General features: G+C 39.5%; 1 long non-coding RNA gene across 3 annotated transcripts; it reads left to right on the top strand.

Annotated features, from left to right (window-relative positions):
• Window positions 1–338: 338 nt before the first annotated feature.
• On the top strand, window positions 339–20,071 carry LOC111098043. 3 transcript variants are annotated; one of them, XR_005366392.1, is made up of 5 exons: window positions 339–661; window positions 4,145–4,293; window positions 5,492–5,759; window positions 14,438–14,573; window positions 15,103–15,471. It is a non-coding gene; the product is annotated as an uncharacterized LOC111098043 (long non-coding RNA). The 3 variants fall into 3 exon arrangements; XR_005366391.1 differs by lacking the exons at window positions 4,145–4,293; window positions 15,103–15,471 and adding an exon at window positions 19,858–20,071; XR_005366390.1 differs by lacking the exon at window positions 4,145–4,293.
• The last annotated feature ends 2,215 nt before the right edge of the window (window positions 20,072–22,286 follow it).

Genomic DNA, 22,286 nt, shown 5'->3' on the forward strand with positions numbered 1-22,286 from the left:
GGACATTATCCATCTAGTACTTGATTCAATTCTCTTCCACATTGAAAGATAAGAGACCTGTATAACGTTGTTACACGCACTACTGACATCTCAGTCCACATTAACTTAGTGACCTCAGAGCTCTGCAATGATTGGCAGGCCATGTTCACAGGAAGGTCCCTAGCCAACATGCCTTCAGCGGCTTCGTATTTTCCTCTGACACTCTCCTCTTCACTACCCATGCCCACTCTCCTTGATTCTACATCATTAAGTTCCTATGTTCTCAGACTTACTCTCTGCTTCTAGTCACTGGTCACTGTGCGGAAAGTACATACTTCTTTTAAAGTGGCCAGCGCGTCTTCACTGTGGGCGTTTAGAGATAATGCTCCAATCTTCATGGTCTAGCCTTTCAGGGACTCATAACTAACTGATGGGGAGAAGTTTCAGACCTTCTAGAACCATTGTGGAATAGATCATAAAAGTTAAAAGTGACCTTAAAGATATTATATTATTCTATTTTTATAAACTATCAATACTGAGACCCAAAGAGGGTCGGTAATTTGTTTAAATCTGGAAGTTTCTAAGGGTTAGAAGTGAAACTTGGGACCTGGATCTAAGTTGAATAATCTTCCTTTGCCACCTGCTAAGGGAACAAAAGAGAGTGTTCAGCAGCCACACCGAGGTAAGAGTCTGTAGGTTGCCACATTACCTATCTTCTTTCTCTGAAGGCCAACCTTCAATCTGGACTTGGCGTGGTATTTCCACTAATTTACTTTTCCAAATTAAGGAGCCAAATCTCATATACTAACTCCATGCTAACTAGTGAACAACAATAATCTACCTTCCTTGGGTTCGTAATATACTACACATGGGAGTGACTTAGGAACTGGATAGGCTCAAATTTAATGAGACTAAATTATAATTAGTAAGAAGGGTCTTATCCAATGTCACTTTGAAAATTGTTGACAAAATGAGAAATCATCTCATTTCCATTTTAATGCACTTAGTAAGGAGCCTGAATATGCCAAAGAATTAATGAAATTTGCAGATCTATTTTTAGTAAAGCATAGCTATACAGTTGGGATTCAAAAATAATAAATGACTTGAAAGAATCTACTTAAAGTTTTGAATAACTTATCTCAAATCATAGGTTAATACATTTCCAGGTAGAGAACCTTAAATATATTAATACAAAAAGTTATATCTGGGAAAAAAAGGAATAAAATAGAACTCATCTTTAATTGATTTACAATGTATTGTTGCAGAAAAGGATATACCATACAATTAGGAACTGGTGAGAGAAAAGTCCATGTTGGGAGCTAAGACTGAGTTTTCAGAAAAATGTAGAGAAAAAAAAGACGTCATTCAAAACAAGGGCAATAGAGTGATTGTACCATTTGGTGACTAATGTACCTGAAAGTCAATATGAACACAATGATCAAAGGCTTGGTTAGGTAAAGACTAAAGTAATAAATGATTAACAGTCATGGTAAACAGAAAAAGAAATGCACAATGAAATAAATAGAGACTCCTGAAAGAAATTTCTTTGCCAGTTACAATGGAAAAAAATGTAGAAGGCTCATACATGAAGACGATTCCAAAAATGAAATTTTTGGAATTTCCAGTTAAAAAGTTTCCGGTTAAAAAAAACATAACATGATGATAGTGATTTTTATATTTATTTTAAAAATGAGTTAATAGACCAGTAAGTGGCTACAAATTCAGCTATAAAAGTTGGTACACTTAAAATGAGCCCTTTCCATAGTTTTTATTTTGTCAAAGAACATAAGTAATCGGAAATGCTTAGCATTTGCTTTTTCTTATTCTCCATAGTATTTGAAGAATACTAATCCAATGAAATCTAACCTGAAATAAAATCTTTTGATAATACTTATGAGGAATTCATATTATATTCGTCCAATTTTAACATCTTCCTTGTGAATACTGCCCTCAGATCCTGGCAAGAGCAGCCCCCATTCTGGCACCATGTTGGAAAAGCCCAATTCTGGCTTTCCTCAGGCCGTGCCCCTCCACCAAGGCAGGTATCTGAGGTTCCAAGGGTTATTCTCACCTGTAGCTTATGCCTCCCTGTCTAGACCATACTCCAGGCACCTGAAACTCCAGAACTTTCTTCCTAGAGTTCCCCGAGGCCACTTTTAGACCTGTGCCAGCCTCTTATTTGGGTCTTTCTCTCCAGAAGTTGGAATGTGCTACCAATACCTGGCCCAAGAAGCCCAAGGAGAGGACTGGCTGCAGGGTGTATGTGGAGGACAGTAGGTAGGCAGAGCCTATGATTAAAGGCAAGGGTGTCAGCTAGTGCCTGAGGCTCCCAGGCAGGATGGAGTCCTGAAAGGACTGGGAACCCATGTCCCATTCTCTGAAAGCCACCATGTTTCTTGCAGAGCTCTGAGGAATCTAACACCTGTAATGTCAATCTGGTCTTCCAGATTAATAAAAGGACTCTTTGTTTTCAAGACTGGAAGATAGAACAGATTTAATGTAAACACTATTAGCATAATTTACATATTTGAAATATTTAAGCATGTGGTAAGAGGTCTTGCCTTTGGGTGGCAAATTTCTAGAGGCATGCTTGTTGCTTTCTCCTTCCAGGCTATTTGAGATATCTGGGAGCAAGACTATACCTTATTTCTCCAGTGTTTTTTATTATACCTGACAAGATGCTTCATACATACCTGGTTACTCAAACTGAATTGAAGGAAAATGCAGAGAGGCAAATATTTTCAGCAGTTGGACTTTTCATCAATCTCCCCAATTACTTGACTTTCTCACCACAGAGGGGAATATTCAGGAACTATACTCCAGACTTAGAACCTGGAGCCCTTATGAACAAGGTCACCACAGCTGCTCCCAATATTTTATGACCTTGCAGGCCGTGCTTTATATACTACCCAGGTCCCAGGAAACTTCGCTGAGCTGTGATTAGCATTTCAAGGATAAGGCAGTTTGAATTCCCCGTGGCCATTTTTGTCCCCTCTCAAGAAAATCAACAAAGGCTCCAGAACTTTTAATTTCATATTTCTGGGCATCAAGTATTCAGGAAAAGTTTATTGCTTCTTTTATTGAAGTTTTAAAGGACTGTTGATAATATCCTTTCAATGCACAATTTTTACCATATGAAGGAAAGTGGACTTTTTCCCAATGTCTTCTGTATGACCCACTAAGTCCATTTGTTTGTCCTTCCTTCCTTCCAGCATAAACTACAATCATTTAAATTCAATCATTATTTTGAATAGAACCACACTGAATTCTCGTTCCCTTTCAGGGCACTCATTATATCGACTTCATATTCTTTTGCGTTAATTATACAATTCCAAAAAAAGTGTGGTTTTTTTGGTCTTGAATTCACCCTGAAAAACAATGATTTTTTTTTTCTATTTATGTCTATTTATGTATGTCACTATAATTCAGAAAATGGTCAACTTGGGGTAGGGTCATTAATGTGGTAATGATTATTAGCAAATTAAGGAACCAGGAACATATTTATATTTTTTGTTATTGTCAGTTACAATCCTATATCTATGAAACTAGAACTTTTTTGTTTTTTATGGTAGTTCTGATTGGCTGTCAGAGATGATGTTTTTAAAATTTCTTTGCAGGTAGTTACATTCTTACAAGATTTACGTAAGCTAAGGAATCATTACTCTTGTTGACAGGCCGTCTCAACGATGTCCAATTCACAGATTTTCCTTGAATTCCTGTTTGCCAGCCATAGGTTTGGGCAAATTCTGTAAGCTCTCTGAGGCTCAGTTTCCACGTCTGCAAATGGAGTAGTTTTACCTATTTTACAGGGTTCCAATAGGCATTAGAGATATTAGTTAGAGTGCCTGGCGTGGCACGCTGTTGGTAAACAGTAAGCGTGGTTTCCTATACTTGCTGTCTCTCTTCTCCCCAGCAGTATGTTCTCCATTAGATGTTAATCTGAGTTTGATGTTAGCCCTAAAGTTGAAGAGTCAAGCCTCAGTTACCAAAAACCTATTTCTTGTCTCTGAATTGATTCCCTTGCCACTGATTTGACTATTTGATATTAGGGCTGATAAAGAAGTGGTTTTTCTCCAGGCATATTATTTATCATTTTTTTCTGCTTTTGTAAAAAAAAAAAAAAAAACAAAACCACCCACAAACATTTATTTCTTCTCTACAACAGATGGGAATAGCAATTAGAGGCAGTTATCGTCCTGACACTCCGTGGCAGGCAAGGCCTCACCGTGCGGCAGAACTGGGTGGAAGATGATCTGAATATCACAGAGTACACTTGTCCAAAACAGTCCCTCCTGTCAGACAAAGATTCACCAGGTATCTGCTCCAAAGTTAACCTGGCAGGACACAGAGAAAGAAACTCGAACCCGTGTATTTTCTCTTATAATCCATTTCCATAAATTATAACATTCCCACGCAACAACCTCTCCCCCCAGCAAAGCTCTAAAAAAAGCACCCGATGGTCACTTCCCCAATCAGTCTTAATGAGTAAAAGGGAATGTTAAGTTTCATGAGGGCCCCATGATATTTCCCTGAGTGAGAGTTTACTGATACCTGACTTTCTCAGTAACAACAAAAGTTTCTGTTTATGTAAATTCATCCGGGAAATGGCTTCTTGGAATGGATCCTATTACTCTGGTGAAAATTCCTCATCATTTTAACATGAAATTATGGGCACTGTCCCGGTCTAATCTTAATCTTAATCCTGAATTATTTTATTTTGCATTGAACACAAATTAAAACAAAATGAGAGCGTAATGTTGTTACTGGATTTTCAGGCATGACATTCTGGTAGTTTCACCTTATATTTGCTGCTGATGGAATAGAAGAGCAAGACTGATCATTTGTATCTTTCCATTTCAACAAAAGCTGTCCTCTGGAGGGAGGGGAATCTCTCCCCCTTTTTTTGAATCTCCCATTCATTCTGTATCCTTTTGCATACTTACTCTTTGTAGAAAATGGAACCACATCCTTTTCTTCTAGATAATCCTCATTTTCATGTCTTATGGACTGAGTGGCTAATTTGTCTGCCTTCATGTCCCTAACAAAGTAGTGCTAGGTCTTTCTGCAGTAACAAGGGAATACATTTAAATTGGATCATAATAAATAACATATCTTTGTGTCTCTGGCTTTATCAGGTTGGAAAGAATCACAATAATCTGAGCCCCAAACTGGACAGACCAAAACAAAGCTTAGCCTTTCTTCGAGTTTCTTACCATAGCTATTTCTGGGATGTTCCTCAAGAAATTAAAATTTAGGGGATCCCTGGGTGGCACAGCGGTTTGGCGCCTGCCTTTGGCCCAGGGCACGATCCTGGAGACCCGGGATCGAATCCCACATCAGGCTCCCGGTGCATGGAGCCTGCTTCTCCCTCTGCCTGTGTCTCTGCCTCTCTCTCTCTCTCTCTCTCTCTGTGACTATCATAAATAAATAAAAATTAAAAAATAAAAAAAATAAAAAAAATAAAAAATTAAAATTTAGTCTTCTGATCCATCTTGTTGCTTCTTGCCCCCAGGTCTTGTGGGAAAGCCTTGGAATATGATTACTCAGCTTGGGATTCAGCCTTCCCAATCCTCATTTATCGCCCAGTGATAGACAACAGAAATATTTTTCCTGGACAAACTTCACCACTTACAGACAAGGATTTGCATCAGGGCAAACTTTCAGAACTCCTAATCAGATATCAGTGTAATTCCCAAAGAATGGGCTCTTCAGTCTTGAATAAGACCACATATGGGGCCTCAACATTATAATCCACGTTGGAATTCATACACTGGAATGAGGTGAGCATATGTTCCCACTTCCTTCTGCTGTCTGTGTACAGAGTCATAGCAAGAATGACATATACAACTCCTAAAAATAAAGAATAAATTTCAGAGACAGTAATAATTTTCCTAAAATCCACATTTAGGAAAGAAACCATTCTCAGAAAGAAACTTAGCATCGTGGAGTCAACCCCCTACCTGCTGACTTCTCAGGCATAAGTCATTGTAAGATGCTTGAACCTCTGTAGACCCATCCTCCCCTCTGAAAGAGAACTGGCACGGAATTCTGGCTGTCACTTCTACATATGGTGCCCAGTCGACAAAATATGTTTAAATGCACTGCTTGCCTCCCCGTGATAAAAGGCATTTTGGCACAAGACTCTATAGGAAATTGGGCACCAAATAGGCCTTTGAAATCCATGACCATCAAGAAACACAAATTCTCCTCTTTCTAAATGTAATGTGCTTGGCCATTCATTTGCCAAAAGATCGCGCATTACAAGACGAGGCAAACATACTGTAACAGCTCAAATACATACTCTTAGTTTACATTCAGGGTTATTTAATTTTTTTTAACGGAATCAAGAAATTCTAGTCACGTGAGCAGGTTGGAGACTTTCTTCAGTTGAACTACCCTGTTGCTTGTTTGTTCTCCGTTATTAGATATCACTGTAAGATTACGGACAGAAAAGGATGGCATCGGAACAGTGAAATTTTCTAAGAGTTAGCGAGCATTCTAACCTTTTCAATATGTTGCACTTAGAAGGGGAGAGATCTAGTGCAGGCGTTGGCAAACTGGCGCACAGACCCAATGGGCCTGCTGCCTGTTTTTGTAAATAAAGTTTTAATGAAACATAGCTGTGCCTTTGATTTGCATGTCGTCTGGGGTTTTTCTCATCTTACAATAGCCGAGTTTCGTTGTTGCTACAGAGACTGTATGGATCACAATGCTTAAAATATGTAGCCCTTCACAGAGAAAGTTTACCAATCCCTGACCTAGTATAGTGCTTTTATAAACTTTCTATTAAAGGTAGAGACCCATAAACATGGGTTTGAAAGATGCTATACTCCAAGATGAGGTCATCTTGCAAAACTCCTTCAGTGAGAGTCAGTATGAGGCTATGTAAAGATTTCAGGAACAACAGTACAGTGTGGTTTGTAAACGTGCTGATGGGAAGTCGTCTCATCTCGGCCTGTTGTGACACAGTCACCCCAAGGAAATGTTCTTGGTTTCAGTTATACTGGAGAGTGGAAGACATAAGGCGCACTGCCTGCTAATCACATTGCTTGGAAAAGAGGGGAACATTTTTTTAAAGACTATTTCTCTCTAATCATCTTTCCCTTTAAGTGGATGGTTTGAGAGACATTAAAATAGCTGAAGCAGCCTGGAGAATCTAGTTTAACAAACAAACCAACCCAGCATGCTCTAAGTTCAAAAGGTCTATTGCATATTCACTATCCATCTCTCTATACATATTTTATTTAACCTTCTGTAAATATTGTCATTGTGGAGTGCTTAGGACAGGCTAATGCGCCGGGCTGTTTTGTTAATGGAAACAGAGACAACAATGCAGAAGGCAATCACAGAAGGACGGGAAGAGGAGGAGGCAGATGGAGAAAGGAAGGGGCAGGCTGAAGGCAGAGCCCGGGGTGTGCGAGGGAGAGGTGAGGCCCGGACCCTGCGTGGAGCTGACTTCTTCATTAGCGCAACCTGGAGCCTTGCCAGAGCATTCCCCAACTTCAGGAGCTCATGGGTCTTCCTCCCCACGCCCCCTCCTCCTCTCCTTCTCCCGGGTCTCTGCAAACTACAAGGAAAAGACGTAATGGTATTTCTCCCACCGCAGATGCTCTGCATAATCGCAGGCTAACTTTCCTCGCAGGCATCTCCCCTGTTACTTAGTAAGAGCTGAAGCTTCCTCCGTGGTGTGTGCAGTCGGGGGCTGTAGAGCGCGGGTGACTGTCCCCCGCGTCCCCCCCGCCCCCCAGCAGCTCCGCCGGCCGCCCGGGCAGGGTTTCTGGGCTGCCGCATCCCTCGCCCCCTCGGGTCAAAGAGCAACGCTGCCACTTCTGAGCTGGGAACGCATTCTCCTCCTCTCCTGCCTCCGGGGTTCCTTCTCCTCAGGCCTCTCCCCTCCCCCTTTACTCCGGTCGCCCTTGTTGCTGCTGCGGCTGTGGCTGCGCGGCCCCCGCCAGGAGCGCCAGGAGCTGCCCGGCCGCCGGGTGCCCGCTGGCTGCGGGGCCGCGGTGCAGGTGTGCGCAGCCTCCTCCGCGTGGTCGCCACGGCAACCCGCCGCTCTAATCTGCTGAATATGAAAGGGAGACACAGAAAGAGAAAAGCCATCCACCCCCTTCTGCTGCATCCCGGAGTCCAAAAGAAGGATACCGGCTCCAGGCATTCCCGACCATCCCCAGCCATCGCCCGGGCAACAGCCACAGGGAGCGGGCGGCCGGGCGGGAGCCCCCCCCACCCCCACAGCCTCCTCCTCGCCTGGGCCTCCCGAGGCCCGGCCCGGCCCCAGCCCGCGCAGGCCTCCCGGCCCCGTACGCCAGCCTGCGGGGCGCCGACCCACGCGCGGCATAATTCCATCAGGTTCTTCCAGTGGCGTCCCAACAACACGCGTGTGCGTGTGCAAGTGTGCGGGTGTGTGCATGTGTGTATATGCGCGTGTGCATTTGTGCCTGGGTGTAGATTGTCTTCTCTAGGCACCTTTCAGATGAGCCGCGTTCGTGAGCTGGAAAGATGGAAATGGACGGGGCTGTCCCTTGCCACTTGCATTAATACATCTGTTCCCCGGGGGGTGACAGTGGGTCTGCAGGCCGGTGGCTGGCTAGCTCCACATCCAGCAGGGAAAGCTCTCATTCGTCTCACCACCGTCATGTTGATGCAGCTGGGTTTGACACCGCTTACCTCAGCAGTTGGTGGTGGTGGTGGTGGTGGTGGTGCTGCTGCTGGTGGTGGTAGTGGTGGTGGTGCGTTTTCTTTTTCTTCTTCTTTTTTATTATTTTTTTATTTTATTTTATTTTATTTTTTGGTTGAAAGACAGAAGGCTTCCTTGTGATCCCAGCCTTTTCCTATCAAATGACACTCAGCCATGGTTTGGGTGACTTATTTACTGGCAGTGGACCAGGAAAAACAAAAATGAACGTTCACAACTAATAAATCCTCTAGCTTAGATAGCTCCGGCAACAGTGGTAGGATTACATCAAAATGTGCCTCCTGATACCATAGGGCGCCCTGGCAGTGTGGAACCTAATAAGTCAAAGGGTAGGCAAAGGGGGTAAAACAAGACAGGACCAGAGATAGGTTTTACATGCAGCGCCTTAGACACACTCAAAAACTTTGAGCTCAAATCACATGATGGGGGATCCCTGGGTGGCGCAGTGGTTTAGCGCCTGCCTTTGGCCCAGGGCGCGATCCTGGAGACCCAGGATCGAATCCCACGTCGGGCTCCCGGTGCATGGAGCCTGCTTCTCCCTCTGCCTGTGTCTCTGCCTCTCTCTCTCACTGTCTGCCTATCATAAATAAAAAATAAAAAAAAAAATTACAAATCACATGATGGGCTTTCCTGGTGGAGGATTCTACATGAGAAAGCAGGAGGCAATGGATTTGAGTCATTGGGATAGGAGATGGCTAAGCCTGCCACCTTTTGCTTTTATCCTTGGAAATTAAGTCACACCCGTGTTCACCAGGATGTAGGAGGCAGGCCTACATGGACTAGACAGCAAAATCACAGCTTTCTCAGCTGCACTGAAAGAAACGATTTTTTTTATAGAGGACACAAGGTCAAGAATGTTTAGCAAACAAAATTGTATGTCATCCACTCCTAGATAATTCTCCAAGGACCTTCCTCCTCCCAGGCTCTTGTTGAAAGTGAGGGCATCTCTTTAAGGCTAGTGTGACAATGTTTTTATTTGTTTTGGAATTGATCTTCTGGACAGAAGCACATTTCTTTTTTCATTAGTATAAATCCAGAAAAAGCCAGCCACAAAACCACTGACTTTGGTTAGGATTTCCTCATTTTCTTCCCCTATGACCACCTCTAATTCCACAAATAACTATACTTTCTGTGATGATTAACTCTGTTAATTCAGCTTTTGTAAGCTAATGGTTACGCCTTTCCATGCAGAGTTCAATCTTTGGGTAGAAATGTGGATAAAAAGTGGGGAAAAATTTAAACATCACCCAGATGTTTAGTCTACATGGTGCTAAATACTTGACTATTTGGCAAGATAAAAGATAACGATGATTGATTTTGCTCTTCCTTTTTAATTTTGGTTTTGTTTTTCTGACCCTCAGATAAACAGTGAGGGAGGGCACTTACTTGGTGACAAATTAAGCCACACCTACTCAGCAGTTCTGCTTGGTATAATGCAGAAAAAGAAATACTGGTTTGTTTTTGTTTTGTTTTTGCATCCTGATACAACTGGAACATGCCTTTAGGAAGTAGGTAACATGATCTACTTGCTCTCCAAAGCACCTGACATAAAAGCATCTTATAAAATCCTTCAGAGTTCTGTGGAATTATTATCTTTGAAACTTGGTCTTTGGGATAAAACCAGTTAAAGGAAATATGCAAAGGTTGATTCTGATATCTTAGTGTGTTTAGAATTCTCACTGTCTACCAGTGAAGTCTTTGTTCAAATTCTTCTAGTAGTTCACAGGAAAGTAATTGAATCTCTCCATGATTGAATCCAGCTAAATTATTCTGTCATAGAGATATTATCTGTAGTCATTGTCTCCCGGGAGAATCAAGTATTGTCTGAATGCTATTTTGAAATCCTTAGGAAAAAAGGCATTATGTGATCAAATCAACTTCAAATTCTGTTTAGTTCCTTGAATCCTTATTTTGATTACTTCATCTCCACTATTATGCCAATATTTTGGAGGCACCCAAAATGTGCCAGACACTATGTAAGCTCTTGGGATTCAAAGAGCTTGGTTTGGAGGGGGAGATAGAGGCATAAAAATTATGGCTTTTATTGAGTGCTTACTATATGCCAGGTACTGCTTTAGACATTTTATACGTACTAATACATTTAAGTCTTAAAACAACTCTGTGAGGTAGGTAACATTATTTGTCCTGTCTTTAAGAAGGGAAATGGAGACACACAGAGGTCGAATTACATACCCCAAATCACGTGCCACCTTATTTTTAAAGCAGTGCTCAGAAAATATATGACTGCCTTGCATTTATAACCCACTGAGTTCAGTATCCTCAATATACAGTTAATAAGCTAAAGCCTGCCAGATGGAAAAAGGGACGGCAAACATATTAGTAGAGGGAATTTAGAACCCTCAAATGAAGTCCTGACATCATCCCAACCTCTTGGGGTTTCTAAGAACTCTCACTTAGGTGATGGATAAGATCTTGCAGTAAAAATGTTTTCAAGGGTGTCTCTATATAGTGCCTCTCATGCATATTTCAACTTTCAAGTTTCAGGAAAATTTGTTTTAGGTTGTTTCAAACTTAAATAAATTAATATATCTAAAGTGCTTAGGAGAGCACATTGTATAAATGAACTTAATTGGGAGGTTCTATGCTAATGAAAAAAAGTTTTTAAAAAACGTTGGAATGTGGGTAGCTCTATTTGGAATGTGGGTAGCTCTATAAAGAATGGAGAGCAAAAACCCAACCTGCATGAGAACCAGGAAACAGAAGATCTAATCCTGGTGGCCTCTGAGCCTTCCCTCAAGTCAGTAAGAGCCTCATTTACAATACATGAGAAGGAAGAGCTGGATGGTCCAAGGAACCATTAAATATCAAAGCAGGGCCGTGACACAATCAGATCTGTTTTACATAACAAGGTGATTTCTGTAATGATGCACAAGATGAGAGGATACATGAGACAGTTGTGGCAGACAGGCCAAATTAGATGCCAGTGCAAAAGGCAGGCTGGGTGGCAGTGGGATTGGAGATGGGCAAATTTGGACAGAATTTAGGAAACAGAATCTCCAGAACATTGTCCTTGATTAGATGATGAAATGTGGTCCTTGACAATGGGAGGAAATATAGGTCCTGCCAGTATGAGGAAAGGCAGTGAGTCCTTGATTTGAGGCATGGATGGCGAGTATATGACAATATTCTCATATCAGAGGAGGATATTTGGAAGGCAAGGTATTTAGTTAGTTTTAGGTATGTTGAGTTTAAAGTATTCAACACCAAATGGTGCAAACAATAGACAATTAAAGGCATGGTGTGGTTGCCAAAGAGATAGATTTTATTATTATTATTTTAAGATCTATCCACTTATTTGAGAGAGAGTGAGCATGAGCAGGGGAGGGGCAGAGGGAGAAGAAGAAAATATCCAAGCAGACCCCCTCAATGAGCACAGAGCCTGAGGTATGGCTCCATCCAATGACCCATGATCTCACAACCCATGAGATCATGACCTGAGCCAAAACTGAAAGTCAGAATCCCAACCGGCTGAGCCACCCAGACACCCCCCCAAAGAGAGAGATTTTAGAGTCTGGTATAGAAGGATTATTTTAAGAGGTGGAAGTATATGGGAACACTAAGGAAAAACCAAAGACAGAAAATATATGGAGTCAAGGACAAACCTTGGGAAACTCAGGGAAAATCCCATGGGGTCAATTTAAGTAAGATTTTAGACAATGAAATAAGCTGGGTCAGTTTTCTAAAAACAAATTCAAAAGGCTTTTCTTAACTTAGAAGTACCGTTCCTTCATAATTTCTTCCTGTAGCTTCCAATCCATCATCAAAGCTAATCTACATTTTGAAATCATCAACCAATTCGGGATAATGTTGGTCTTGAAACTTCACAAGCTTAGACATCTTGGCACTGTCAAGTTTTTGAAACATAACTCAGTACCTCAACCCTGAAGAGGTCACTAAGAACATTCTCCTGCCTGAAAGCTGTGGGTGCTATCAATCACTGATTAAAAATGCCATCTCTTGCAAAGGCTGGCTCAGCAGAGGGGCCAAGCACAGTCTTGATGAGGAGAGAAAATGAATCCTAATTACTACCTTTGTTCTCATAAAGTTGGTTTCAAGAAACACAGAAAGACTACCTTCTGTTTACTTACCTCTCCCAACTGTATTCTTACAGGAGGGTATCTAGGCATTCGATTTGTAGAATCACTATGGGTGCGGTATGCTTCTCTTACTGCGATTATCATTGAAAAGTGTATTCAGCCTCCCAAGGCCCAATATTTTAAAATAAAAAAAATTAAAATGAAGCCTCTGTGTGGTTTATTTATAATAGACCATACTGAAAAGAAAAAGTGCCAATTGGAATATGATCCCCAGTAAAACTGTAATGAAATGAGATGCCCTCCCAGAGTTTATTTTCTCTTTTATCACCACTAATAGAAGCAGCCATGGGTTCTGGTCATCACTCTGGAGCAGATTTTAAGTGACCTTGCTTAATTTTGTACTTATAAGGGAAGCAGGCTGTTGGCCTTGGGGGAAAAGATGGATGTGACCTTTTTGTTGAACATAATAAATAAGCCCTTCTTTCTGTTATATAACCTGCTGGGGAGAAAACAGGCAAATCTGAAGAAGGAGAGAGGCCCGATAAATTCTCAGTCTCATCTTCTTGAGAGAGAGTAGAAAACTGCCCTAAGAAATAGCCCCTTTGAGAATAAAACAAAATGGTGACTCAGGCCTGTCACAGTTGTATGCATGCGTGTTGCTGAGTACGACGCAGAGTGATCACACTTCCATGCTCTGCATACAACTTTCAAAGATAACTCTGAATCTTCACCATGAGACCAAAACATTCTACTTTGGAATTACTTTGTCTCCTTTGAAAGTTGCTGGATGGTAGAACTGGCAATTTTGGATCTGAGTAAGGTGCTGGATAGAAACTCTTCTTCAGTGAAAGTAATGCTAGAAATTGGGGCTAATCCAACACCAGATAAGAGGAATCAGGGCGTCTGGGTGGCTCAGTGGTTGAGCGTCTGCCTTTGGCTCAGGTTGTGATCCCAGCCGGAGTCCTGGGATGGAGTCCTACATTGGGCTCCCTGTAGGGAGCCTGCTTCTCCCTCTCCTATGTCTCTGCCTCTCTCTGTGTCTCTCATCAATAAACACATAAAAGCTAAAAAAAAGAAAGAAAGAGAGAGAGAAAGAAAGAAAGAAAGAAAGAAAGAAAGAAAGAAAGAAAGAAAGAAAGAAAAAGAAAAAAAGAGTCAAGATCCTGCCCAAGAAACTTAAAGGAGCCACTGTGCTTCACACACTTGCCCATGCGGGCACTCCTTTTCAGCAAGCAGTTTTTCTCTATTGTACTGAGCTCACCAAAGGAGGATTGAACCAGTCTCCTGCTGCCTCCCACATCCTAGTCCCCCACATCCTCACATCCACCACCAACCTCCAGGAACATATAGAAGGAAAAAAGTGACGACTACAATGATTAATTATTATGCACCCTGTGGAACCTTACATTATATCCCATGACCCAACAGAAACATGTTATCCTTTCCCAGTAGGATAAAGAAGGCTAAGGCAATTACAGTTGGCACAACTTCTCCTCTACTTTCACGCGGACAAAACCCAGAATATGAGAGTTTAAGGTATTAGTGCCAAACAAGAGTCTAGAGAACATTTGGTCTAGTGTTTCTCAGGATGGTACATATCACCCTGGTGGTACAAAGGAAGATTTTACGTGGTACACGGATATGACTTTCAACAGCATGAAATCCCTAGTAAGAGAGTTAATATCTTTCAATTCGGTTTCAGCCTTTCTAATTAGCATTGAGTTTCTCCATATCGAATGGCAATGGAGAAGGTAAAACAAAATCTCTGGAATTGGATTTGACTTCTGACTCTGCAACTTATAAATTGACTCTGCGATCCAGTCTTGGCCAATGAAAAAGTAAGTGGAAGTCTTTTGGGGAATTCTTGGAGAGATTTTCCTACTCTGAAGTTTGTTCTTTCAGCCTTTCTATTATATTGCTTTTGTGGACTAAACAATAGAGGGCAGGGGGACTCTAGCTTCTCCTCTGCCATCTGTCTAGGTATAGGCCTACCCAGCACTGTTGCCATCCGCAGGTACTTCATACATATTTGCTGGATGAACAAATAAAAGAATCATATAAATAACTAACTAGTGATCCTTTTTTCATTGTAGTGGTGGCTTTCACGTGTACAGATCTGCCCCCAGGCTTAATGTTAAATCACATAGTCGACTCAGACATCTTTCCACTAAATTTTTTTCTTTTAATAGATTCGTTGAGGAATGATTGACATAATATAAACTGCAAATATTCAAAGCGTAGAATTTGATCAGCTTTGACATATGTGTACACCTGTGAAACCATCACCACAATCAAGATAATGAACACATCCATCATCCCAAAAGTTTACTTGTTCCCCTTTGTAATCTCTACCTCTTATCTCTCTAGCTCTCCTCCCTAAGAACCACTCATCTGCTTTCTGTCACCGCAGAAGCATCTACATTTCAGAGTTTTATAGAAATGGAACCAGAGACTATGTACTCTTTTTATCAGACTTATTTTACTCACAGTAATTATTGAAAGATTTGTCTGTGTTGTTGTGTGTATCAGTAGTTTATTCCTTTTTGTTACCGAGCAACATTCCGTTGTATAAAGATACCGTGATCTGTTTATCCATGTTTACCTTTCGAGTTTTGCCCAGTTCTAAGCTTCTATGAATATTCATGTACTTGTCTTTGTATGAATGTATGCTTTCTTTCTTTTCTTTTTTTTAAGATTTTATTTATTTATTTGAAAGTGAGAGAGCAAGAGAGAGAAAGCACGAGCGAGATGAGGGGCAGAGAGAGAAGCAGATGCTCCACTGAGTAGGGAGTCCAATGTGGGGCTCAATCTGGAGATTCTGGGATCAGACCTGAGCTGAAGGCAGACACTTAACTAACTGAGCCACCAAGGTGCCGCAGATGTATGCTTTTTTTTCTCTTGGGTGAATACTTAGTAGAGAAATGGCTGGATAATATGATGGGTGTGTGTTTAGCTTCATAGAAACTACCAAAATGTTAATCAATGATGGCTGTCCAATTTTCATTCCCACCAGCAGTGTTTGAGAGTTCTAGTTTCTCCATATCCTTGGTAGCACTTGATGTGGTCAAACATTTTAATTTAAGGTATTCTAGTAAGCATGTAACAGTATATCATTTTGGTTTTAACTTGCATTTCCATATTGACTGATGATGTTGAAATCTTCACATGTGCTTATTTACCACCTTCATATCCTCTCTGGAGATGTATCTCTTCTGATCTTTTGCCATCTCTTTTTTGGGCAGTTTGTGCTTTCATTACTGAATTTTTGAATTCTTTATATATTCTGCATACAAGTCCTTTATCAGATACATGCTTTCCAAATATGTTCTCCCAATCTGGGGTTTGTCTTTTTATTACTTTAATGTATTTTTTTGAAGAGAAGTTTTTAAATTTGATGAAGCCCAGCTTATCATGTGTTTCTTTCACAGATAATAACTTCGGTATCGTATCTAAGAAATCTTTGCCAAATCTGTGGTCACAAAGAATTCCTTCTATGTTTTCTGCTAGAAGTTTTATAGTTTTAGGTTTAAAATGTAAGTGAGTGATTCATGTGATTAAGTTTTTATATGGTGTGAGATATGAATCAAAGTCCCTTTTTTTGGCTTATGGATATCCAACTGTTACAGTATTATTTATTGGAAAGACTATGGACTATAGTTTCCTCACTGCATAGCATTTGCATCTTTGTAAACAAACAAAAAACAGTTGTCCATATATATGAATATATATGAGGCTTTAGCTTTGGACTCTATTCTACTTGTCAATCTGAATGTAAATATTGTATTGTCTTTATTACTATAGCTTCAATAAATCTTGACATTATGTAGTATAAGTCCTCTCACTTTGTTCTTTTTTTATAAAAGTTGTTTTGTCTATGTTAGGACTTTCACATTTCTAAATGAATGCAGAATCAGCTTGCTGATTTATTTTTAAAAATTAAATAAAAAGAGACAGCTGTGGTTTTGCTTGGGATTGTGTAGGATCTATAGATCAATTTGAAAATACGAAGAAATTGATGACTTGTCCAGGGTCATCAGTAAAGTGGCTATAATTGTAGTCCTTCCCTTGTATGGTTTTAATGGGGATTATATGAGTAAGTTTATCTAGAGCACTTAGAACAATGTGTGGCAAATGGTAAGTGCTCAATAAAAAATCCTATTACTCTCCTTCTTTAAGACTTCAAAGGCAAACTCCATTGTTTAAAGAACAAAATACCAAAGCCTTAACATTTCATCTAACATGCATTATCACCTGGATAATGTTTTCTTTTCCAGACTCACTTAGCATTACTCCATCAGTTGAACACTGCCTCCTGTCCATACCAAAATACTATCTATTTCCCAAACATGCCTTGCTATTTTTGTCATTGTTCCTTTTTTTTTTTACATATTGTCTCCACTTTCTAGAAACAGTGCTTTTTCTCCTTGCTCCTTCCAGACCCACATCAAATACTGTTTACCATATGCAATTGTTGTAAGACATAGCAGTCAGAGTTTACTGTTTCTCTGAGCTACAGTAGCATATACATTGCATTATAATTATATATTTACATACCTGTCACCCTGCTGCATACATTTCCCAGGAGAGAGTGTGAATATTTTCATAGTAGAACTAAGTAGTGTTATTTATTTTCACAGTCTTTGTGACTAATACAGGCTAGTACACACTGTGGACTGAAGAATATATACTGAATATATAAAATTTTTTTCTATATATGGTACAATTAAAAATTTCTTTCATAAGCATTCATACTTGCTCTCTGCATTGGCATTGACATTTTTAAAAAATAAAAGCAATAACATTTCTATTTTAGTAATATGCATGATTTTGGTTTTTGTTTTTGCCATTAAAGTTTGAGCTTGAGAAGTTGTGCTCTGAGACAATAAAAACTCCTAATTTTTTCCCAGGAGAAAAATAAAAATGAGTCAGAGCTATAAAAGTGCCTGGCACAAAAAGCTAAAAGGGAATCCCTCGCTTTTGCTCTCCTGGCTCCAGCAAACCTGGGGGGTATAGACAGGAGGCAGTTCAGCAATAGCCCAGCCTAGGGCATGGCCAAAGAAGCGCTTAACAAGAGAATGAGTTCCTTGTTATAACAACTCTAAGGGATATGAGTGAAACTGAAAGGAGGCACTCAAATAATTCCCTGTGCAACCTCAAAGGGCCACCACAACTCCCTTGTGTTTAAGAAGACCCCCACATCCAGGAAAAAAGATTCCAGCCTGTGGAAACAACCCCCAGCCAAAGGCCTGGGCCTCCCCCTGGGAGGGCCCAGCAGGAAATGCCTCTTTGCCTTGCAGGGGAGTTCAGCACTTCAAGTTACCAGAGATATGTGTTTGTGGTTTGCATAAAGGTGGAGAAATTCTACTTTGGACCCACACCTTAAATAATTAGCTTCCCCAGTGGTAAATTTTGCAATTAGACCAATATGTTTACAGTCAAGTATATGGCATATATATTTGACAAGAGAAATTTTCCATAATTCAGGTCTAGAAAAATTATCCTTAATCCAGATGTGGGAGAAAATAAATTAAGAACATAAAATATTTTAGGTCTAGTCCCATGATAGGCCAAACCCAATATTATGGTGAGCCAGGGCCCCTCTTTGGAGCAAAGTACTTTCCTGCATGAAGTAAATAACTTCTTCCTAAGCATGAAATGTTACTCTCCAGAGGGTATTTTAGTTGCCTGGGGTTTCTGTACGATTGAGATTGTTTAGTAAATTTGAGCTGAGTTCTGTTTCTCTTTCCATCTCTCAGGCTCTAGTCTAATATTTAGCTAATGCTGTTTTTTTTGTTTGTTTGTTTTTTGTTTTTTTAACACATCCTGTTCGATTTGATTCTTCACAAATGAGACAAATTATCTCAGTGAAACAAACAGGTAAACAGAGGTAATTTTTAAAAAGATAGTAAAAAGTTGGGGTGAAAATATCCAAACTTTTAAGGAGATATTATAAATAGGAATCACTGAAAGTGTTTTAACACTTAGGACGTTTGTATTTATTTCCACCTGCTGTGTCTTACTGGAAGACGGACTAAGGGAATAGCTTAGGGTAAAAAAAAAAAGCTGTATTAGAAACTTCCTACTGAAGAGAACATTCATCAACCTCCAAAGAAAGCATTATCCACTATTTGCTTATGCTATTTTGCTAAGGGATATACACTGTAAGTTAAGAGTTTGTAACCAGAATCTGAATATTTATATGATAAATAAATAATGAAATTAATGATTTATGTCAAATTGAAATACACATTTTTATAGATTTAGTGTGTGAATTCACTGGAAGGAAACTAGAGTTAAGCATATAGATGTTTTATCCCCAAATATAAATAGCATGGTAAACATAAGAAAATAGCATTCTTTTTTCCCCAATAAAAATTATTTAAGCTGACTTGTTTTCATATTTGTAATAGTTTTCAGAAAGCATAGATTCAAATTTGAAAAATCATCAAATGTGAAGCTTACCCAAGACACATTAATCACATTCATTCATTTAAGTACTATTTAATTTTTCTGTCTCCTCCATTTGTCAGGTATTGGGAAATGTGTCTGTCAAACTCTTGAACTAGGATTGTAGATTTATCAACCACTCTATAATTTTGTTGTCAATTTTGCTTTGTATATTTGGAGCTTACATTATCAGGTGCATACAAGTTCAGAATTATTACATTTTCTTAATGAAGTAATGACAGCTGACTCTAACAAAGTAATTACTATGTGACACACATAATCTAAGGATGTCACATATATGAACTTTTTTTGAGTCCTTACAATAACTCTAAGAGGGAGATATTATTATCTCCATTTTATAGCTGAGTAAAGAGATTAAGTTAGAAGAGCTTAAGTAATTTCCCCAAGTTCACACATCAGTATGTGGCAATGTCAGGATTGCAACTAGATACATAGCTCCTAAAAATAAGCCTTTAACCAATATAATGCACTTTCTGTCATCTGTTATTATCTAGTAGCCTTCTTTATTACTAAGAATGACTTTGGATAATTTATGCTGTTTGATATTATTACAGCCATGTAAAAAAAAAATTCTATAATTTGGCAGCCTAAGGACTAGTAAGGCAATTACATAGATGTCCAGAAACAAATACCTTTTACCTTTCTGTTCCACAGTGTCCAACTTCAAGAAAATTTATGGTCTAGAAAAGCTGCCGAAACTCCAGCCAACACAAATCTATTCCATCTCAGAAGGAAGTAAGGCAGAGGGTAAAAAAAAATGCTTATCTATCTAAAACTGTGCTCTCTAATACAGTAACTATCAGCTACATGAGGCTATTGAACAGTTGAAATATAGCTAGTCTGAGCTGAAATGTGCTGAAAGTGTAAAATACACACCAGAATTTGAAGATTTCATATAAAAAGTAGTTTGTAAATTATCTCAATAATTTTGTTTTGTTGATTTTTGTGTTGAAATGATGCCATTTTGGATATATTGGGTTAGATAAAGTATATTGCTAAAGTTAACCTCACCTGTTTCTCCTTACTTTTTAAAAATTATTTATTTATTTAATTTATTTATTTTAGAGAGAGAGAGAAAGAGAGTGAGCATGAACAGGGGGAAGGGCAGAGGTAGAGAGAGAATCCCAAGCAGAATCGCAAGCAGCATGGAGCCAGACACAGGGCTCAATCCCACAACCCTGAGATCACAGGCCAAAATCAGAAGCCTACAGCTCAACCCACTAAGCCACCCAGGTGCTCCTCTTCTTACTTTTTTAATACAGCTACTTGAAAGATTTAAATTACATATGTGAGTCTCATTTGTGTCTTGCTTTATACTTCTGTTGAAAGTTATGATTTAAAGAGCTTCCTTGGAATTCCAACCCAACAATTTCTGCTTACATTTTATTGACAACTATTTAGTCCCATAGATAACTAGTAAGGGAGATTGCAGAATGTAGTGTTCTAAGCCTATTGCCATCTTCAACTATCGCTAAAGGAGTATCAAGAAATGGAGACTTAGGGAAGCAGGCAGCCTCTCCTTCCTTTTAAAGAAGTGACAAACTATCTCCAGAGCAGCTTTCCCATTGTGCATCCCCACATCCTCACAGCACTTGGTATTGCCTGTCTCTGATTTTAGCCATTCTAAAAAGTATGTAGTGATATCTCATGTGGTTTTAAGTTTAATTTCCCTAATGACTACTGATGTTGAGTTTCTTATTTATTTTTAAATAGCTCTTTTGATTTTATGTATTTATTCATGAGAGACACAGAGAGAGAAAGAGAGATGCAAAGACACAGGCAGAGAGAGAAGCAGGCTTCATTCAGGAGGCCTGACGTGGGACTCGATCCCAGGTCTCCAGGATCAGGCTCTGGGCTGAAGGTGGCACTAAACTGCTGAGCCACCCGGGCTGCCCAAGGTTCTTCTTATATGCTTAGTTGACATCTGTATCACTTCTTTGGTAGAGTCTTTTCAATCTTTTCTCATTTTTTTAAGGTTTTTCTTTTTATTATTTGGTTGTGATAGTTATTGATCTATTCTGGATACAGAATACTTTGCATATATTACCTTCCAGTCTGGGACTTATGTATTTATTTTCTTCACAGTGTCTTTTGTGAGATTTTATACTTTTGATGAAGTTTAATACATCAATATTTTTATTTAAGAGTTTATATTTTTTAGGTCTTTTCTAAGAACTCTGACTAATCTCAAATCAAAAAGAATTTTCTCCTATTTTTTAATAGATTTTTTAAAATTTTTAGTACTTACATGTAGGATTACGTTTTTTGAATTATTTTTTTTTTTTTTTTATATAATGTGAGGTAAGGAATCACAGAGCAATGGCTCACCTCATTCTCTTGAGTCTAAAATATAATGGAAGATTTCTTCTGTGCCCAGATGCTGCCTCAAGAGAAAGGAAAAGAAAAAATGGGGAAGAAAAGCCAAACAACTGAGAATTTCCACAAAAGACTGATTATATGGAAAAGTCTCTCTTAAAACTTAAAGGTGGATGCCTGGGTGGCTCAGCAGTTGTGCACCTGCCTTTGGCCCAGGGGGTGATCTTGCAGTCCTGGGATCAAGTTCCGCATTGGGCTCCCTGCATGGAGCCTGCTTCTCCCTCTGCCTGTGTCTCTGCCTCTCTCTCTTTCTGTGTCTCTCATGAATAAATAAATAAATAAAATCTTTAAAAAAAAATTTCCCAATCAAATAATTAGCCACCTTTAATTTTTTTTTTAAGATTTTATTTATTTATTCATGAGAGACACAGAAAGAGAGAGAGGCAGAGACACAGGCAGAGGGAGAAGCAGGCTCCATGTAGACAGCCCTATGTGGAACTTGATCCCAGGACTCCAGGATCACACCCTGAGCTGAAGGCAGACATTCATCCGCTGAGCCACCCAGGCATCCCATTGATTGGGAAATTTAAACTTCTTTCCACAACTATGTAGAAATAGAAGCTTCTGAACAAGTTCTAGCTATAGAAAATGAAAACATCTCTCTATATATCTGTTATAAAGCATAAATTTTTAAGCTGCTTCAACCGCATCAATAAAATAAAATAAAAAATATTTAGAAAACTTCAGTATCATACATATTTTAACAA

The sequence above is a fragment of the Canis lupus genome, chromosome 11 (genome assembly GCF_011100685.1).
Source record: "Canis lupus familiaris isolate Mischka breed German Shepherd chromosome 11, alternate assembly UU_Cfam_GSD_1.0, whole genome shotgun sequence".
NCBI lineage: Eukaryota > Metazoa > Chordata > Mammalia > Carnivora > Canidae > Canis > Canis lupus.